We start from the raw sequence: 20,666 nt of genomic DNA, 5'->3' as shown, positions 1-20,666 counted from the left end.
CTTGCAAGCCTCCCTCTTTTTACTCCAAACATAACGATGGTCATTATGGCCAAATAGTTATATTTTTATTTCATTTCATCAGACCAGAGGACATTTCTCCAAAAAGTATAATCTTTGTCCCCATATGCAGTTGCAAACCGTAGTCTAGCTTTTTAATGGCGATTTTGGAGCAGTGGCTTCTTCCTTGCTGAGCGGCCTTTCAGGTTTTGTCGATACAGGACTCGTTTTACTGTGGATATAGATACTTTTATACCTGTTTCCTCCAGCATCTTCACAAGGTCCTTTGCTGCTGTTCTGGGATTGATTTGCACTTTTCGCACCAAAGTACGTTCATCTCTAGGAGACAGAATGTGTCTCCTTCCAGAGCGGTATGATGGCGACGTTGTACTATGGTATTTATACTTGCGTACTATTGTCTGTTCAGATGACCGTGGTATCTTTAGGCATTTGGTAATTGCTCCCAAAGATGAACCAGACTTGTGGAGGTCTACAATTTTTTTTCTGAGGTCTTCTGAGGATTTCCTTTGATTTCCCCATGATGTGAAGCAAAGAGGCACTGAGTTTGAAGGTAGGCCTTGAAATACATCCACAGGTACACCTCCAATTGACGCAAATAATGTAAATTAGCCTATCAGAAGCTTCTAAAGCCATGACATCATTTTCTGGAATTTTCCAAGCTGTTTAAAGGCACAGTCAACTTAGTGTATGTAAACTTCTGACCTGCTAGAATTGTGATACAGTGAATTATAAGTGAAATAATCTGTCTGTAAACAATTGCTGGAAAAATTACTTGTGTCATGCAAAAAGTAGGTGTCCTCACCGACTTTCCAGAACTATAATTTGTTAACACAAAATGTGTGGAGTGGTTGAAAAATGAGTTTTAATGACTCCAACCTAAGCGTATGTAAGCTTCCGACTTCAACTGTATAGGCATACAGAGGCCCATTATCAGCAACCATTGCTCCTATGTTCCAATGGTACGTTGTGTTAGCTAATCCAAGTTTATAATTTTAAAGGGCTAATTGATCATTAGAAAACCATTTAGGAATTATGTTAGCACAGCTTAGGTTTAGTTAATTCATTTGACCGTTTAAAAAAACAAGCACACATAAATCTTGAAAAAGCCATACATGCACATGAATAAAATCATTGAGGATAACACACAATAAAGTCTGAGACTTATTTCCATTGTGGTCCTCTTGAGACAAGATGGCTAGACAAGATCGAACACAGTATGGCAGTGAAATAATAACATTTTATTTGACTCCAGTTTGAAAGGAAGCCTCAATAGCAGAGTATGTGTTTGCAGAGGCCTTTCTTTCGACTTGGATGGTTAATATTTTACTTTTGAGGATAGGCCCGGGGCCCATGTTTAGACTTGTGGGGGTCTGCCACTACGGTCACTGATCCCAGCTGGATAGCTGAGTCATTTTCAGAATCTTAAAACAGCTGAAAGTAATATGCTACAGTACTGTAAATGACAGTTTTTACATTAGGCAATAACCTTACATTACCCAACTAAATTGAATAAAAATGTAAGAAATTAAATGAATGAAAATAAAACAACATTTAGCACACATTGATTTGCCGGTCTTGAGCATTTGGCCATAAATTCTCATCCACATCAGTGAATGTCCTCATTGTTCACGCACCGTGGGAAAAACATTTTGGCATGGCGAATCGAAGCTTGACATTAGTCTGCATTGATGTCATCGCATGTCTCATCTATGGCCAGAAGGAGCGTGGCACACTCATGGGGATGGCGATTGTACACCTTCTACCTCCATACTGAAAAAAATCCTCAATAGGGTTGACTCTTCTTATAACTCTTCTTTTTAGGATTTTCATTATAATCTTCATTAAATAAACAGTCTGTCTAAACATTAAAGATAGTCTCATCCAGCATGGTATCCTCGTGATTGAAGGAATCAGAGCCATCTACTAGGTTTGGAGGAATGTATTTGTCATCCCACTGGTCGGAGCTCGGAATCGGTCCGTACCTCACCATTTGTTGCATCATCGACCTCTCCAGAGTCCTAGTGATTAGACGTCTCACACACGGAATCAAACGGTAACCACACAACACCAAATCATACAGGTGAATGCAGCCCACAGCACGGTGATTATAACATTTTTCCATTTTCAAAACATACTATTGAACCACCCAGTCAGTGAGGTATCCACCCCAGAGTTCTTTGCTAACTCGTTAGCCAATGTGGTTAAACCAGCTAGGGCCTTGGTCACTGATCCCATCTGGTGATGTGTTATTAGGAATAAACGTGCAGCAATGAACCCCTATCATTCTACATACCCAGCCCTTTTCTGCCAGATTTGGATAGAAAACACCCTGAAGTTTCGAAAACTGTTTGAATCATGTCTGTGAGTAGAACAGAACTTATGTAGCAGGCGAAACCCCAAGGTCACTCTGTTTTCAATGGTTTCTTATTGGGAATTCAGATTTCTAAGGGACCTTCTTGCAGTTCCTACCGCTTCCACTGGATGTCACCAGTTTTTAGAAATTGGTTGAGGTTTTTCCTTTGTATAATGAAGAAGTAGCCCTGTTCAAAATGAGGGTCACTTCAAGTGTACTGTTAGATAGAGGCGCATGACCAGAAAGCTAGCTACAGTTTGTTTTCTTCCTGTATTGAACACAGATCATCCCGTCTTCAATTTTATCGATTATTTACATTAAAAAATACCTAAAGTTGTATTACAAAAGTAGTTTGAAATGTTTTGGCAAAGTTTACAGGTAACTTTTGAGATATTTTGTAGTCACGTTGCGCAAGTTGGAACCGGTGTTTTTCTGGATCAAACGCGCCAAATAAATGGACATTTTGGATATATATCGACAGAATTAATTGAACAAAAGGACCATTGGTGATATTTATGGGACATATTGGAGTGCCAACAAAAGAAGCTTTTCAAAGGCAAGGCATGATTTATATTTTTATTTCTGTGTTTTGTGTCGCGCCTGCAGGGTTGATATATGTTTTCTCTCTTTGTTTACGGAGGTGCTACTCTCAGATAATAGCATCGTTTGCTTTCGCCGAAAAGCCTTTTTGAAATCTGACACGTTGGTTGGATTCACAACACGTTTAGCTTAAATTTGGTATCTGCCATGTGTGATTTCATGAAAGTTAGATTTTTAAAAGTAATTTATTTGAATTTTGCGCTCTGCATTTTCACTGGCTTTTGGCCAGGTGGGACGCTAGCATTCCACATATCCCAGAGAGGTTAAGGAGGTAATCCCTGAACCCTGTTTGTACTCGGTTCTTCTCCTAACTCTGTGTGTGATCAGCAGTGCTTGTATGTGTTCCTACCTTTTTGCAGTGGGTAACGTAGACCCAAGTAGCTCTCTCAGCTATTCAAACGGCAAAGGCGATGGTTAACAGAACCTGATATGGGCCTTCCCAATGGGGCTGCTTCCAGTCTTTTCTCCTCAATGGTTGAACCACACCCAGTCTTCCGGTTGGATCGAGGGAATCACCTTCTTCTGTAACTCGCCTTTAGGATACAAAAGCTTTGACATACTGGTGTGGTTAACAAACAACCTTCTCATGTGTTCTGCATGTTGTGTTCTACTTCTATGTCTGCCTGTTCTGGTCTGCCTAACTCTGGCATTCGGGTCTACCAAAGACTTTCTCAAACGGGGACAACCCATCTGTATCTGGGGTTATCCTGATTGTCATTAATACTATTGGTAAGCACTGTCCCCAGTTTCTTCCATTACTCATGTATATCTTCCTTAACCTACTTTTAATCGTTCTGTTCATGCATTCAATTAAACCAACGTGAACAATTTTTTATTTTTTTAAAGTCTTATACCATAGCCACAGTGTTTCCTAACCTATCCTACTCAGTATTATACCATTCCTAACCTACTTTACTAACCTACTTTACCTTTACCATCCCCCCTGTTGACACATGGCTTTGCCCATGTGTCAATATTGCCACATATCAAAATAGTGACCTTTGTAAGATTGATAAATTATCCTTATGCCAGACATTATCTTATGGGATTGCTCCTTTCTTTTTCCACATGTTCAATTACTTATGTTATTTTAAATAAGGCCTCCTCACAGCCAGGATCTGGGCCAAAAGTTTAGTTGTACCATAGGTACAATGTCCACCGTCATCCTAGTCTATCCATGCAGTACTTCGTCTACAATGTCCACCGTCATCCTAGTCTATCCAGGCACTACTTCGTCTACCAATTCCACCAATATCTTAAAAACATCTGTGTGGCCCCGTTAAAATAAATCTTGACAATACCAATGACCTGGTTCCCCTTTGCCACACACAACCATCTTATCACGAACCACATAAGCTTTCATTCCCCTTTCAGTTGGGGTAATAACTACTTCAACAAAATCATCACATCTCTTCCTAGCAAATTTACTAAACATGAACTTAAAATAAAAACTAAAATACCTGCCTGTCCTCCTAACTTTTCATATTGTTTTAAAACTAATGGAGCAAACAGTCTTTCCACAAATTAATATCCTAAAACTAAGCAAACCAAAATCTCTTCCTCATTTGATTCCTGCAGACGAGGAAACATATATGTGACATTTTAAAAAAGAAGAGAGAAATACATGAAAAATCATTATTGGTCCAACTCTTTTTCTATAGTGAACCGGTTTCACAAGCTTTCCACGCGCTAATTAACAATCATTTTAAATTTAAAGATAGACTCTTGTGGAATGACCGTTTTTGTGCACCACTCAGAATGGACGGACAAGCGCACAACCTTTCTGTTGCTGATGAAAATAGCCGAAATGTGGGAAAGAAATGTAAAACTAAACTAAAAGAATGGAAAGACAAAGGCAAAGGAAGATCTTACGGGATGCGGGAAAACCCTATACAAATCCTAAGGGTCAAGAAAAAACTGGGTAAAGCTGTCCAAAAGAGGTTAGTGGAAGAACCATATAAAACAATCAAGCTAGCTAGCTATAGAGTACAGTAACTAACATGCATGTTCTGGGATGTCTAATTTGTAACTATAGAGAAAACATATTAGCTAAAGTTCGTTGGCTACTAACTTATACATTATCGTTACAAATGTTATTGCTAGATTATAGAAGAAACATAGCTAGCTACTTTTCTCCATCCACCGGATGATTCGACATGGCTACAGTAGCTAGCTAGTTATATGTAACGTAACACTGTATCCTGTAGGGAAGAGCGTGTTCCACGACGTGCAGAAAGGATTGTGGAAAGTTCACTGATGAGCGCAAACTGCATCTGTTCAACAGTTTCTACACTGTCCCATACGAGAAACAACAAGCGTTGATTCTCTCTGGCTTAGAACAGGTTTGAAATAAGACAAAACTTAATTGCTGATCATAGTGTTAAACGTAAAGATAATGGTTTTCTGAACGTTTTGTAATATTGACCTTAGGGACCTGCATAATGGACATGCATATTGGCACATCACATTGATCCATATTTGCTATGTAGAAGTTGTGCTTGTTTTGATTGAATTAATTTAATTGTATTCTATTTTTGCAGTTATTCTATGGTATGTTCACATTGAGGGCTTCATTTTAAATGAGACTAATATTTCATGACTCAACTTTTAAGAAAAATCATCAGTGCTAAAGTTGATAGACCACCTTTAAATGAACCTCCATACAAATGAATTAACTACATATTGCATTTAAGTTATTTACATGAAGGGCATCTGTACTTGAAAGTACTTAAAACCTCATATCAGGTGTTAAAAAATGACATCTTACAAGAGTCATGCAAAATGTCACATATACTGTTCTTCCACAAACTGAGATCATCACTGGAGATAAACTGTTCTTCCACAAACTGAAATCATCACTGGAGATAAACTGTTCTTCCACAAACTGAGATCATCACTGGAGATAAACTGTTCTTCCACAAACTGAAATCATCACTGGAGATAAACTGTTCTTCCACAAACTGAGATCATCACTGGAGATATACTGTTCTTCCACAAACTGAAATCATCACTGGAGATATACTGTTCTTCCACAAACTGAAATCATCACTGGAGATATACTGTTCTTCCACAAACTGAAATCATCACTGGAGATAAACTGTTCTTCCACAAACTGAAATCATCACTGGAGATAAACTGTTCTTCCACAAACTGACATCATCACTGGAGATATACTGTTCTTCCACAAACTGAAATCATCACTGGAGATATCCTGTTCTTCCACAAACTGAAATCATCACTGGAGATAAACTGTTCTTCCACAAACTGACATCATCACTGGAGATATACTGTTCTTCCACAAACTGAAATCATCACTGGAGATATACTGTTCTTCCACAAACTGAAATCATCACTGGAGATATACTGTTCTTCCACAAACTGAGATCATCACTGGAGATATACTGTTCTTCCACAAACTGAGATCATCACTGGAGATAAACTGTTCTTCCACAAACTGAAATCATCACTGGAGATATACTGTTCTTCCACAAACTGAAATCATCACTGGAGATATACTGTTCTTCCACAAACTGAAATCATCACTGGAGATATACTGTTCTTCCACAAACTGAGATCATCACTGGAGATAAATTGTTCTTCCACAAACTGAGATCATCACTGGAGATATACTGTTCTTCCACAAACTGAGATCATCACTGGAGATATACTGTTCTTCCACAAACTGAGATCATCACTGGAGATAAACTGTTCTTCCACATTCTAAAAATTAAAACGGCAACAATTATTTTATTTTTTTAAATAACAAAAAATATCAATTATTTTTGGAAGATATGGGCATGGTGAATTATTTGTCAATAAAACACCTAATGTGGTACACACAATTAATAATATAAAAATAACTGATTATCTTAAAATGGAAAAATTGACACAGACATGGTTCTTCGTCTGTAGGATTAATTTATTCTTATTCCTTCAGGCTTATCGGTCGCGCAAATGGCAGTCGACAAGTCCCAATATCACACCAAAAATGTATTTTCTTCCCTAACACTATTAACGTCAGATATAATGTCTGCTCCTGCTGCAGTGCTAAATCTACAGTACCCATTTCAAACACTTCTGTCACAGCCGTCGTTCAAGGAAGACCAAGGTGCAGCATGGTGAGCATTCCTTTTCTTTTAATTAGTCAAATGTCGCCAACAAAAACGACCATGAAGCTTACAAGGGCTATAGTGCCCCTAACAAAGACAACTTTCCACAATAACAAAAGGGGGAAAGGCTGCCTAAGTATGATTCCCAATCAGAGACAACGATAGACAGCTGTCCCTGATTGAGAACCATACCCGGCCAAAACATAGAAATACAAAAAACATAGAAAACAGAACATAGAATGCCCACCCAAATCACACCCTGACCAAACCAAAATAGAGACATAAAAAGGATTTCTAAGGTCAGGGCGTGACAACTTCACAGTCTAGTTCCAATAAGTCCTTGCTCTCTCTCTATCTTGCTCTCCTCCTGGCCCCCCCTCATCTTCCTACTACTCCCAAACTATCAAGGTCACTTCGGGCTCAGCATAGTACGGGGGAGCCCTTCTCCGTCTGCCTTTCCTACTATCTGTTTTACGCTCTTTCTCTCTGTTCTTTCTTATGTGTCTTTTCTTTCCCATAACAGTCAGTGTCAAGTATGGTTTCTGTTTCCAAATATTGACTACCTGTCTCACTGTCTCCCTGTTTGCACTCATGGATTTTAGAAAAATCAACATGTCTATGGTAGTAATCTCTAAGATTATTACATAGTTGATGAAGTTTATCTCGATACTCTCAATGATCCTAGATCACCACAGATGCCATATATCCCTGTCAACTTTCTACCATAACATGGGTTAATCTTAAATCAGTCTCATCAATAATTGAATATATGTTGCATAGGTTGGGATCCATTATCTACAGTAATTTGCCATCCCTAAGAACTGTAACATATTTATTTTCATAATTCATTTTAACGCTTATAAAATCCCTGTTTTTCTATCTTCATCTATTTTTCTGCCCTGTTGGCTTAAAATATGGCCTAAATACGTAACATGAGTCTACCATAATTAAAACTTATTCTAGCTAACTTTATAACCTTATTAAACAAAAAAAGACAATACTATAATATCAATTTCACATCCTTGTTGTGTTAAATTTCACACAAAAATATAATCTACATACAACAACAGCTAACTACCTAAGGGAGAATAAAACTTTGCTAGGTTACAAAACATTACTTAAGCAAAAATAGTGGGAGTTTTAAAACAACCTTATAACAATCTTTTATAAACCCACCTTTGCCCCAAAAATAAAATCCAAACCTCAAAGGACCGTATCCTCCCCCATTTTTAACACATCAAATCAAATTTTATTTGTCACATACACATGGTTAGCAGATGTTAATGCGAGTGTAGCGAAATGCTTGTGCTTCTAGTTCCGACAATGCAGTAATATTGGCAAGTGGCAAGATGCAGTAGATGGTATCGAGTACAGTATATACAGTGGGGCAAAAAAGTATTTAGTCAGCCACCAATTGTGCAAGTTCTCCCACTTAAAAAGATGAGAGAGGTCTGTAATTTTCATCACACATACACTTCAACTATGACAGACAAAATGAGAAAAAAATCCAGAAAATCACATTGTAGGATTTTTTATGAATTTATTTGCAAATTATGGTGGAAAATAAGTATTTGGTTACCTAAAAACAAGCAAGATTTCTGGCTCTCACAGACCTGTAACTTCTTCTTTAAGAGGCTCCTCTGTCCTCCACTTGTTACCTGTATTAATGGCACCTGTTTGAACTTGTTATCAGTATAAAATACACCTGTCCACAACCTCAAACAGTCACACTCCAAACTCCACTATTGCCAAGACCAAAGAGCTGTCAAAGGACACCAGAAACAAAATTGTAGACCTGCACCAGGCTGGGAAGACTGAATCTGCAATAGGTAAGCAGCTTGGTTTGAAGAAATCAACTGTGGGAGCAATTATTAGGAAATGGAAGACATACAAGACCACTGATAATCTCCCTCGATCTGGGGCTCCACGCAAGATCTCACCCCGTGGGGTCAAAATGATCACAAGAACGGTGAGCAAAAATCCCAGAACCACACGGGGAGACCTAGTGAATGACCTGCAGAGAGCTGGGACCAAAGTAACAAAGCCTACCATCAGTAACACACTACGCCGCCAGGGACTCAAATCCTGCAGTGCCAGACGTGTCCCCCTGCTTAAGCCAGTACATGTCCAGGCCCGTCTGAAGTTTGCTAGAGAGCATTTGGATGATCCAGAAGAAGATTGGGAGAATGCTATATGGTCAGATGAAACCAAAATATACATTTTTGGTAAAAACTCAACTTGTCGTGTTTGGAGGACAAAAAATGCTGAGTTGCACCCAAAGAACACCATGCCTACTGTGAAGCATGGGGGTGGAAACATCATGCTTTGGGGCTGTTTTTCTGCAAAGGGACCAGGACGACTGATCCGTGTAAAGGAAAGAATGAATGGGGCCATGTATCGTGAGATTTTGAGTGAAAACCTCATTGAAGATGAAACGTGGCTGGGTCTTTCAGCATGACAATGATCCCAAACACACTGCCCGGGCAACGAAGGAGTGGCTTCGTAAGAAGCATTTCAAGGTCCTGGAGTGGCCTAGCCAGTCTCCAGATCTCAACCCCATAGAAAATCTTTGGAGGGAGTTGAAAATCCGTGTTGCCCAGCAACATCCCCAAAGCCCACTGCTCTAGAGGAGATCTGCATGGAGGAATGGGCCAAAATACCAGCAACAGTGTGTGAAAACCTTGTGAAGACTTACAGAAAACGTTTGACCTCTGTCATTGCCAACAAAGGGTATATAACAAAGTATTGAGATAAACTTTTGTTCTTGACCAAATACATATTTTCCACCATAATTTGCAAATAAATTCATTAAAAATCCTACAATGTGATTTTCTGGATTTTCTTTTCTCATTTTGTCTGTCATAGTTTAAGTGTACCTATGGTGAAAATTGCAGGCCTCTCTCATCTTTTTAAGTGGGAAAACTTGCACAATTGGTGGCTGACTAAATACTTTTTTGCCCCACTGTACATATGAGATGAGTAATGTAGGGTATGTAAAAATATAAAAGTGGCATTGTTTAAAGTGGCTAGTGATACATAAAGATGGCAAGATGAGGTAGATGGTATAGAGTACAGTATATACAGTGTGGAGAACAAGTATTTGATACACTGCGGATTTTGCAGGTTTTCCTACTTACAAAGCATGTAGAGGTCTGTAATTTATATCATAGGTACACTTCAACTGTGAGAGACGGAATCTAAAACAAAAATCCAGAAAATCACATTGTATCATTTTTAAGTAATTAATTTGCATTTTATTGCATGACATAAGTATTTGATACATCAGAAAAATAGAAGTTAATATTTGGTACAGAAACCTTTGTTTGCAAATACAGAGATCATACGTTTCCTGTAGTTCTTGACCAGGTTTGCACACACTGCAGCAGGGATTTTGGCCCACTCCATACCTTCTCCAGATCCTTCAGGTTTCGGGGCTGTCGCTGGGCAATTCGGACTTTCAGCTCCCTCCAAAGATTTTCTATTGGGTTCAGGTCTGGAGACTGGCTTGGCCACTCCAGGACCTTGAGATGCTTCTTACGGAGCCACTCCTTAGTTGCCCTGGCTGTGTGTTTCGGGTCATTGTCATGCTGGAAGACCCAGCCACGACCCATCTTCAATGCTCTTACTGAGGGAAGGAGGTTGTTGGCCAAGATCTCTCGATACATGGCCCCATCCATCCTCCCCTCAATACGGTGCAGTCGTCCTGTCCCCTTTGCAGAAAAGCATACCCAAAGAATGATGTTTCCACCTCCATGCTTCATGGTTGGGATGGTGTTCTTGGGGTTGTACTCATCCTTCTTCTTCCTCCAAACTCAATGTTAGAGGTGGCTGTTTAACAATCTGATGGCCTTGAGATAGAAGCTATTTTTCAGTCTCTCGGTCCCTGCTTTGATGCACCTGTACTGACCTCGTCTTCTAGATGATATCGGGGTGTACAGGCAGTGGCTCAGGTGGTTGTTGTCCTTGATGATCTTAGGTGTCCTGGAGGGCAGGTAGTTTGAGAGTAATGTATTAAAAAAAACACTACTACTGGTCAAAAGATAAAACAAAATTTCAAATAACATAATCAAATTAAAATCACTACTCTGAAAAACTACTCTAAAAATGATTGGAAAATAGGAAAATGACTTAGTCAAAGGCAATGCCCTTTCTTTCTTCACATTGGTCCAAATTACAAATATGTCTAAGAACTTCAAACTTCATCATAATTATCAATTTCACTAATTACCTTGAAATCAGTATTGCAAATTACCTTAAATTCTCCATCCAAATAGCTTTCGAATGAGGGTGATCAAACCACAATGGAAAGTCATGATAGAGGTCATAAGTCATACACACCCTTCAAAGAAGTGTTTCTTACTATATTAGACAAATTAAAGAAAAATAGTCAAACATTTCCTACATGTTTTATCCCAGGTTCCCAGAGCATTCCTTTATCAGAAACTTGTTTCAGTCTTCCAGAGATTTGAGACTGGGATGGAGGTTCACCTTCCAACAGGACAATGACCCTAAGCATACTGCTAAAGCAACACTCGAGTGGTTTAAGGGGAAACATTTAAATGTCTTGGAATGGCCTAGTCAAAGCACAGACCTCAATCCAATTGAGAATCTGTGGTATTACTTCAAGATTGCTGTACACCAGCGGAACCCATCCAACTTGAAGGAGTTGGAGCAGTTTTGCCTTGAATAATGGGCAACAATCCCAGTGGCTAGATGTGCCAAGCTGATAGAGACATACCCCAAGAGAATTGCAGCTGTAATTTCTGCAAAAGGTGGCTCTACAAAGTATTGACTTTGGGGGTGAATAGTTATGCATGCTCAAGTTTTCAGTTTTATTGTCTTATTTCTTGTTTGTTTCACAATAAAAAATATTTTGTATCTCCAAAGTGGTAGGCATGTTGTGTAAATCAAATGATACAAGCCCACCATAAATCAATTTTAATTACAGGTTGTAAGGCAACAAAATAGGAAAAATGCCAAGGGTGTGAATACTTTCGCAAGCCACAGTAGCTTCGCACATGGAGATGTCACGCCCTGACCTTAGTTATCTGTGTTTTCTTTGTTATTTTGGTTAGGTCAGGGTGTGACGAGGGTGGTATGTTTAGTTTTTGAATTGCCTACGGGTTTGTGTATGTCTAGGGGTATTTGTATGTCTAGGGGTTTATGTCTATGGTTGCCTAGATTGGTTCTCAATCAGAGGCAGCCGTTTATCGTTGTCTCTGATTGGGGACCATATTTAGGTAGCCATATTCCTTGGGTACTTTGTGGGTTGTTATTCTATGTTTAGTTGCCTGGCTGCACTAGTGTCATGGTTCATTTTGTATAGTTTGTTCAGTGTTCTTTCATCATTAAAAGAAGCATGTACGCTTACCACGCTGCACCTTGGTCTCCTCCATATGACAACTGTGACAGAACAACCCACCATAAAAGTACAAAGCAGCGTGAAAAGGAGGAGCAGCGTATGATGGAGCAGACAGCATGGACATGGGACGGAATACTGGACGGTATAGGATCCTGGACGTGGGAGGAAATACTGGCAGGAGAGGATCGCCTACCATGGAGGCAGGTGGAAATAGCACGGTAGAAACGGTGACGATATGAGGGTACACGGCTAGCACGGAAGCCTGAGAGGCAGCCCCAATAAAAAAATGTGGGGGGTGGCACAAGAGGAGATTGCATGAGTCAGGTTGGAACACACGGTGTCTCCAGTACGCTATTCTAGCCCAATGAGCTCTATTCCAGCTCCTTGCATTGGCTGGGCTAGAATGGGCATCCAGCCAGGAAGGAGGGTGCCGGCTCAGCGCTCCTGGTCTCCAGTGTACCTCCTTGAACCAGGATATCCTGCACCGGCTCTGCGTACTGTGTTTGCACAGCCCAGTGCGTCCTGTGCTGCACCTCCACAGCGCCCTGCATCTAGTGCACCTCCACAGTCCAGTACGTCCTGTGTCTGCTGCCCACACTCGCCCTGAGGTGCGTCACCAGCCCAGTACCACCAATGCCGGCACCACGCACCAGGCCTCCAGTGCGCCTCCAGGGTCCAGTACGCCCTGTTCCTGCTCCTCGCACTCGCCCTGAAGTGCGTGTCCCCAGCCCGTTACCACCAGTGCCGGCACCACGCACCAGGCCTACAGTGCGCCTCGGCAGTCCAGTACGCCCTGTTTCTGCTCCTCACACTCGCCCTGAGGTGCGTGTCCCCAGCTCGTTACCACCAGTGCCGGCACCAGGCCTACAGTGCGCCTCGGGCAGTCCAGTACGCCCTGTTCCTGCTCCTCGCACTCGCCCTGAGGTGCGTGTCCCCAGCCCGGTACCACCAGAAGCGGCACCACACACCAGGCCTACAGTGCGCCTCGGCAGTCCAGAGTGTCCGGCGACAGTACCCAGACCGGAATCTCCAACGACAGGGCACAGTGCGGAACCACCAACGACGGTCCACAGTCCGGAACCTCCAATGGCGGACCCCAGTCCGGGGTCTCCAGCGACGGTCCCCAGTCCAGAACATCCGCCGATGATCCACGCAGCGAGGGTCCCCAGCCCGGGGCCTACGGCAAGGATCCACAGTCCAGAGCCTCCGACGATGATCCACGGGTCATTGCTACAAGAGCGGACTCAGTGTAAAGAAGGGGGGCGGCGTCCAGATACCAGAGCCGCCACCGAGGTTAGATGCCCACCCAGACCCTTCCGTATAGGTTTAGGTTTGCGGGCGGGAGTCCGCACCTTCGGGGGGGCCCTGACCTTAGTTATCTTTGTTTTCTTTATTATTTTGGTTAGGTCAGGGTGTGACGAGGGTAATTTGTTTCGTTTTTGTATTGTCTAGGTTTTGTATGTCTATGGGGTTTTGTATGTCTAGGGGTTTATGTCTATGGTTACCTAGATTGGTTCTCAATCAGAGGCAGCTGTTTATCGTTGTCTCTGATTGGGGACCATATTTAGGTTGCCATATTTCTTGGGTATTTTGCGGGTTGTTATTCTATGTTTAGTTACCTGTCTGCACTAGCCATATTGTTGTTTTGTATAGTTTGTTCAGTGTTCTTTCTTCATTAAAATAAGTATGTACGCTTACCACGCTGCACCTTGGTCTCCTCCATATGACGACCACTTCATCAACAAATATATTCTTATGATGGGTCACAGCAGCATCAAACACCATCACCCTCTAAAAATATATTTTGGTGAGTTATTTTTACAGTATAGTTCCAATATGGTATTGTCAAATAGTAACAGTAATACAGTATATAGTGCTGTACCTGAAATTACTCAGCCAGCAGTTGTTTCACCCGGTCATTGTTTCTTTCAAAGGGCACCAATTAAAAGTGTTTTATAGATAGCTGGTGCCTCTTCAAAAAGTAGCAAATGTTGGTAGGCTGATGGATGCCACATTGGCAAAGGTGTCATCACAGCCATAAGTCATTCCTGGCACACACCATTTCCACCACTGCCCACTCCTGCTGGTCGGTCAGCACACTGCCACGGCCACCACCGTCTTCTGTCAATTCTGAGGGTAGAACAGAGTATACTGTCAATAGATCATACCTTTAGAATACTAACATGTTTTGTGAACTTGACACTAAATATAAGGGTAAAGCATTGTGCATATCCTGCAGACTTGTCCTCATGATTGAATTGACAGTTGATCTTTTCAGATTGGGGTGAACTACTCTGCCAGCCTCTGCCGCAGTAAGGCCTCTGTTTACCACATGGTCAATGACGACGGCACGGACTTCATTAGACAACAGTTCGCTGCCATCTGCCTCCTTCTCTGATGTCCACCTCCTTGACGGGGTCCATGCCCACCTCTTTGATGGGCCCGTTGTCCACGAACTCTTTGATTTCTTCCTCCCTTGCTGTCTGCTCCATTGTGAAAGGAAATGACTTTATATGAAAGGTATTTCTAGATGAAACACTGAGTAGGTTTGGTGAAACATTTACTCTGTGGTTTGTGTTGTACTTGGTCAATTGAAAATGTGCTTAAAGTTAAGAAAAACAGCCTTTTTGATCTGTTTTGAGTTTCGTACTAAGAATTGTGAAATTTTACCACACAATTGTGAACATAGTACAAAAGCGATTAAAAAAAGTGTTCAAAAGGTAAAGATAGAAAGCTTAACTCTAACAATATTACAATAAGGACAATCGTATACCATTTTGTTTTAATTCCCCTACCTCCCTCCCCAACTTAGTTTAAGATATTTACACATGCCAACAGCGCCACCCCCTGGGCACCATTGTTTTTTGAGGAAAGTAAGGTATACTATGGTTGGTTTCATGGGGCAGCAGACAGCCTACTGGTTAAGAATGTTGGGCCAGTAACCGAAAGGTTGCTGGTTTGAATCGCTGAGCCGATAAGGTGAAAAATCTGTTGATGAGCCCTTGAGCAAGGTACTAAATTCGAATTGCTCCTGTAAGTCACACCCCACATTTTGTCAACTTATTCTTTAAAGTTGGAATAGTAGAATACACAAGGTGCAATTTTGAAATTGGGTAGTGGTAGTTCATCAGTTTTCCTCTTGTCATGTAAGTCATTGCATACAATAGAGAAATATTTCCAACTTGTCATAAATGTCCAGATCAACTACCCTATGTCAGCTAACATTTGTTAGCCCATAGATTTCGTTGTAATATTTGAGTCACTCAAATATCACATGAAAACACATTAGACGCGGGATGTTCCCTAGTGATGGAAGTGGAACCTGAGTGAAAAGGTTTGAGAACCCCTGTGCTAACTGACTAAAATGTAAATGCATCTGCTATTAGACTGTTAACCAGAGGAGGGCAGTCACAAGCCTCACAATAGACTGTCAGGGCTAAGGAGGTGAGGGGGACTCAAAGGGAGATTATCATTTGAGCAAAGGACCGTCCTCTCTCCTCCATGACCCGAAAACTGATAAGTGGTCGAGGGGTCAAGGAGAGTGTCAATTCGTTAGTAGGAAAACGGAAGAGTGTCCTCCCCTCCTCGATAGCCACCTTTCATCAAGGATAGTCATGTGTATCCTACCATCACGGAAGAGTTTTGAGATCCGCTACACTCCCCTTTGAATCAGCTGTTATCCTTTTATCTATTAAATGTCTTGCACAGTAGTTACATTTGTTTTGATAGCTTCATTTATTTTGGGATCCAACCCTGTAAACTTCATTTTCCTGATGACGCATGAGTGGAGGAGAGGCTCATTACATACAAGCGCATTTGTTTCCACATTTCCTCTCCTCGCCTCCTCTCCTCGATTACCTTTAACATTTTATCAAAAAGAGGCAAGGGGAGTACAGAGGACGTAGGAGTTAGCAAAGCTAATTGAGAATCTCCAAAGGCAACTTGATTCCAAAGCCTGTCCATGAATTGATTATTGTTGTAAATTGTAATGTTCTAACAAAAGAAATCTGAAAATAACATTAAATCCCATCTAACACTTGTACAACTACCATAAGTGACTTCATGGCACTACAGAATTGAATTTACTCTGTAGCTGATTTGAAAAGGATCTTAAAGCTCTGCTCAAATAGATATTGGCCTGAGTCCCCAAGTAGGCTGGACAGGTCATAGTACTACAACCCCCCTTCCCCCTCCACTCCTCTCTCCCCAGCCTACGGGCTTCCCTTCAGGGCCTTAAGGCCACAGTCCAACACTCTCAGTTCGCCCTATATCCTCTTTATGGCCCAAATCAATTAGCATCTGAGGGCGACCTTCAACTATTTCCTCATGTAATAGGGTACAGGGAAAGCTCTGTCTGCCACAAGTACTGATTTACAGATCTAGCTCATCATAGGACCAGGCCGAAGGGAAGGGAGTGGACAGGAAAAGAGCTCAGATCAGTCCCTAATATAATTAGTAACTACAGGTTTAATATAGATAAGAAAGAAACAGATGATGTATCACACTTTATTGCACTAAGGAACAGTATTACATTGTCATGTTTGTGAGTGTAATGCATGACGACCTATGTTCTGTTCAACCCCTGAATAATTAGATTCCACTGCAGGATTTTGTATCCAATCACCTTTCCACACACATAGTTAGATAGAAACATCTCCCTGTATTCCTCCTGCCTCTGCTGCTGTATTACATACACTGTTTGATGTTCCAGATTGACACCAAGCTTGCGCCAGACACCAACAGTACTTCAGGACCAAGCAAATACAAAATGACATTGAATAATGGGTTCATGCTTCTTCTGTTCAGCTGCTCAGGTGATGAAATGCCTAATGAGTGATGACAGTTCTCTTTAAGATGACGGTTCTTACACAAAAAAATGCAGTGTTAGGTTTGGCAAAATAACTGTATTTATTTTTTACATTGATGCCTATTTAGTGAGTCAGGGATGGCCTGAACAAGGCTTTTATTAACTCTACGTGACAATAAGGCTATAGGCATTGATCATATGTAATAAACAACAAAGTAAAAAATAGTGTAACATTTGTGAAAATTCACAAAAGTCTGTCCTATAGTAGACCCGACTGAAAGAGAAGTTTATTTGTGCTATACCGAAGCAATTACCACATCATGCATATTATACAGAAGGAAACGCATTATCTAATTCCCTCATCTAACATTCAACACATTTACTGTATGTAAAATTTTCTAAACTTAAAGCTTCTGATGCAAAATGCCTCTCAGCAGCCGATACAGCTTAGGGGGGCACAGAGATAAAACACACACCTTAAAGATCATTAGCAATTAATATTTGGGGATTCATGAAGAAAAACAGCGTTAAACACTTGTTTAATAATTCATACTATAAACAAGAAAGTCTCTCACTTCCTTAATAATTTAGACGTAAGCTAATGTTGATTTATTCAGGAAGGTCTCTGCCACCAGCACTGCCTGGAGTTCCCAAATTTGAATTAAAGTAGGACAGTAGCAGGCGAGTCTGTAATAACATTTGTATAATTTTATTATTGCTCTGGGCTCAGTTCATTTCCTCCTCCAGTAGCTGCGTGAAATTGTTTGATTCTGGAAACCGCCTTGAGTCTGCAGCTCTGGGGTTGGAGGGTGGTACAGGAACAGGAAGGAATGCGACACACTCTCTCTCTCTCCATCTCTGTTTCTCTACCTCCCTCTCTCTGTCTGACACGTATACACACACTCACACACACACACACATAAATAACCCTTTGTTATTCGGGGCTTCATAATACTGTTACACTGGCTCACTTAATAACTACATCTGTCTGGAGAATATGATTGATATCCTCACTCACCTTGTCGCTTATGATAAATATTGTGCTATATTTGCATGAGAGAAATGGGAGACTGAGTACAATTGGCATTTATCAGATTTATCAAATAACGCCGAAATTAGGTTTTGTGTTGGTGCACTATTTGAACACATACTTTGCCATTTTCAGTTAACATTGGCCCCAGAATTGATGAAGTTCAACCATTGTCAGTCATTCTAGGATACAGGTTTCTAGAATACATTCCTAGGTTAGAGAGTACACCTCACGTCTAGGATACAGAGTACACCTCACATGCCTAGGATACAGATTACACCTCACGTCTAGGATACAGAGTACACCTCACATGCCTAGGATACAGAGTACACCTCACATGCCTAGGATACAGAGTACACCTCACATGCCTAGGATACAGAGTACACCTCACGTCTAGGATACAGAGTACACCTCACATGCCTAGGATACAGAGTACACCTCACATGCCTAGGATATAGAGTACACCTCACATGCCTAGGATACAGAGTACACCTCACATGTCTAGGATACAGAGTACACCTCACATGCCTAGGATACAGAGTACACCTCACATGCCTAGGATACAGAGTACACCTCACATGCCTAGGATACAGAGTACACCTCACATGCCTAGGATACAGATCATATCATATCATTAGCTCGTAATACCTTACAAAAGCCTAACTACTTATATTGCAAATATAAGTGCCTGGATTTCATATCCTAAGGTTTAATGGCTTACCAGACAGTACCACCATCCAATCTGCAGCAACTGTGTGATGCCATCACGTCAGCATGGACCAACATCCCTGTGGAACTTTTCCGACACCTTGTAGAATACCCTGAAGAATTCAGGTTGTTCTGGAGACAAAGGGGGATCCGACCCGGTATTAGACTGGCCAGTGAGTGTATTTCAAATTAGTGCATGTTATGTGTTCCCCCCTGCCCACTTAGCTAAGTGTTTAAATATTAGGCTACATATAATGAAAATATAATAAAAAAGAGAGAGAAGAGAGAGCCGGCCAGTTCCTTAATGTTTTGGTTGTATAATACAGCCAATGGCTACATTAACGAACTGACCGTCTCTCTCTCTCTCTCCCTCTCTTTCTCTGTTCTATTGAATTCAATATAAAACCTTCTGTGTTTGTCATAGAACGATGCTGGCACTAGTTGATGTGGATAGATTTCCAGCGTTGTGCTACGTTTGACAGTATGCATATCTTGCTGCAGAGAAGTGACAGGCCTTTCAGCAAATGAAATAAGTGGGAAATTGGTGGGACTTTCCCGCCTCCAGTGGCAGTGGCTATGTAATGTAATCCGACACCAGAGTCATTCGTTACTACAGCTCATAAACTAAGACCCACTAGCAGGCTGAAGAGACTGAGAATCAGAATCGAATAAATGTTGATAAAACAATTAAAATACACATACTCCCCGAACAAAAACATGGACCTGCCCATCTGGCATTTGCCAATCTGCCCATGGAGAGTACTTTTCACATGGTCTAGCATAGAAAGTACACCTCACATGTCTAGGATACAGAGTACACCTCACATCTAGGATAGAGAGTACACCTCACATGTCTAGTACAGAGAGTACATCTCATGTTTATTTTGTAGCTCATACAGCAACTTACAGAATGATCATAACGAGATTTGTGATCCTTACAGTTTTGCTACAGTTATCCTTGTTGTTGTTGTGTTGTTATACCTCTCTTGCATTGCAATTTTGTTGATTTGTCAGTGATTGGACTTTCATTTTCCAAAATGGTAATTTACAAAACCCAGACTACACTAACACACAAACAATCAAGTTTAAGCACTATTAGCCTGTGTAGTGCACACCTGAGACCCCGGTGGCTTAGCGACAGGAAGAGGGTGGAGAAGCTCTGATTGGTTTCCTCAGGGCTTGGTTTCTCTCTGTTCCCACCCCCACATTCCCTCACTCCTTCTCTCCCTCAGCCCTTCCTCCTTCATCCCCCATTCCCTCTATGCAGAACAGCCCAAACTCTAGTTTGATGAAACACATTTGTTTGGCTTAACTCTTCCATTGCCATTACTACGGCCAAATCTCGGAGGCCTCAGAGGTGAAACGTGGCCCATCAGCCATTTAGCTAATGAGACGATATATGTAGGACTATGGGACTTCACCGGAGGACCTGTTTCCATTTGGGTCTGGCCTGCACTGCCGTGTTATTAGGGAAACCTTTATTATTGTTGCCCTCTAGTGGGAAACATAATAGGATTACATTTTATTGAAGCCTCCCAGCATTACCCAACCAGCCTCCCTTCTCCTCGTCTCTCCTCTCTTCCTCTTATTGCAGTGTCATTACGTCTTCTGTCCACTGTGGGTGGGGTGGGTGTATGGTTGGTTTTGGGATGGGAAGGAACGGATGTATGGATGAAGTT

The 20,666-nt window shown here is 41.3% G+C and overlaps 1 long non-coding RNA gene across 1 annotated transcript; it reads right to left on the bottom strand.

The window, feature by feature from the left end:
* Positions 1-11,006: 11,006 nt before the first annotated feature.
* Positions 11,007-19,862, bottom strand: LOC112260566. Its single transcript, XR_002955030.2, has 4 exons — positions 19,001-19,862; positions 14,325-14,572; positions 14,141-14,233; positions 11,007-11,061 (listed from the first exon to the last, which is right to left on the bottom strand). It is a non-coding gene; the product is annotated as an uncharacterized LOC112260566 (long non-coding RNA).
* Positions 19,863-20,666: the final 804 nt, after the last annotated feature.

The sequence above is a fragment of the Oncorhynchus tshawytscha genome, linkage group LG10 (genome assembly GCF_018296145.1).
Source record: "Oncorhynchus tshawytscha isolate Ot180627B linkage group LG10, Otsh_v2.0, whole genome shotgun sequence".
NCBI classification, from domain to species: Eukaryota; Metazoa; Chordata; class Actinopteri; order Salmoniformes; family Salmonidae; genus Oncorhynchus; species Oncorhynchus tshawytscha.
Note: the sequence above shows the minus strand (reverse complement) of the source record. Positions and strands in the feature narration are given on the sequence as shown.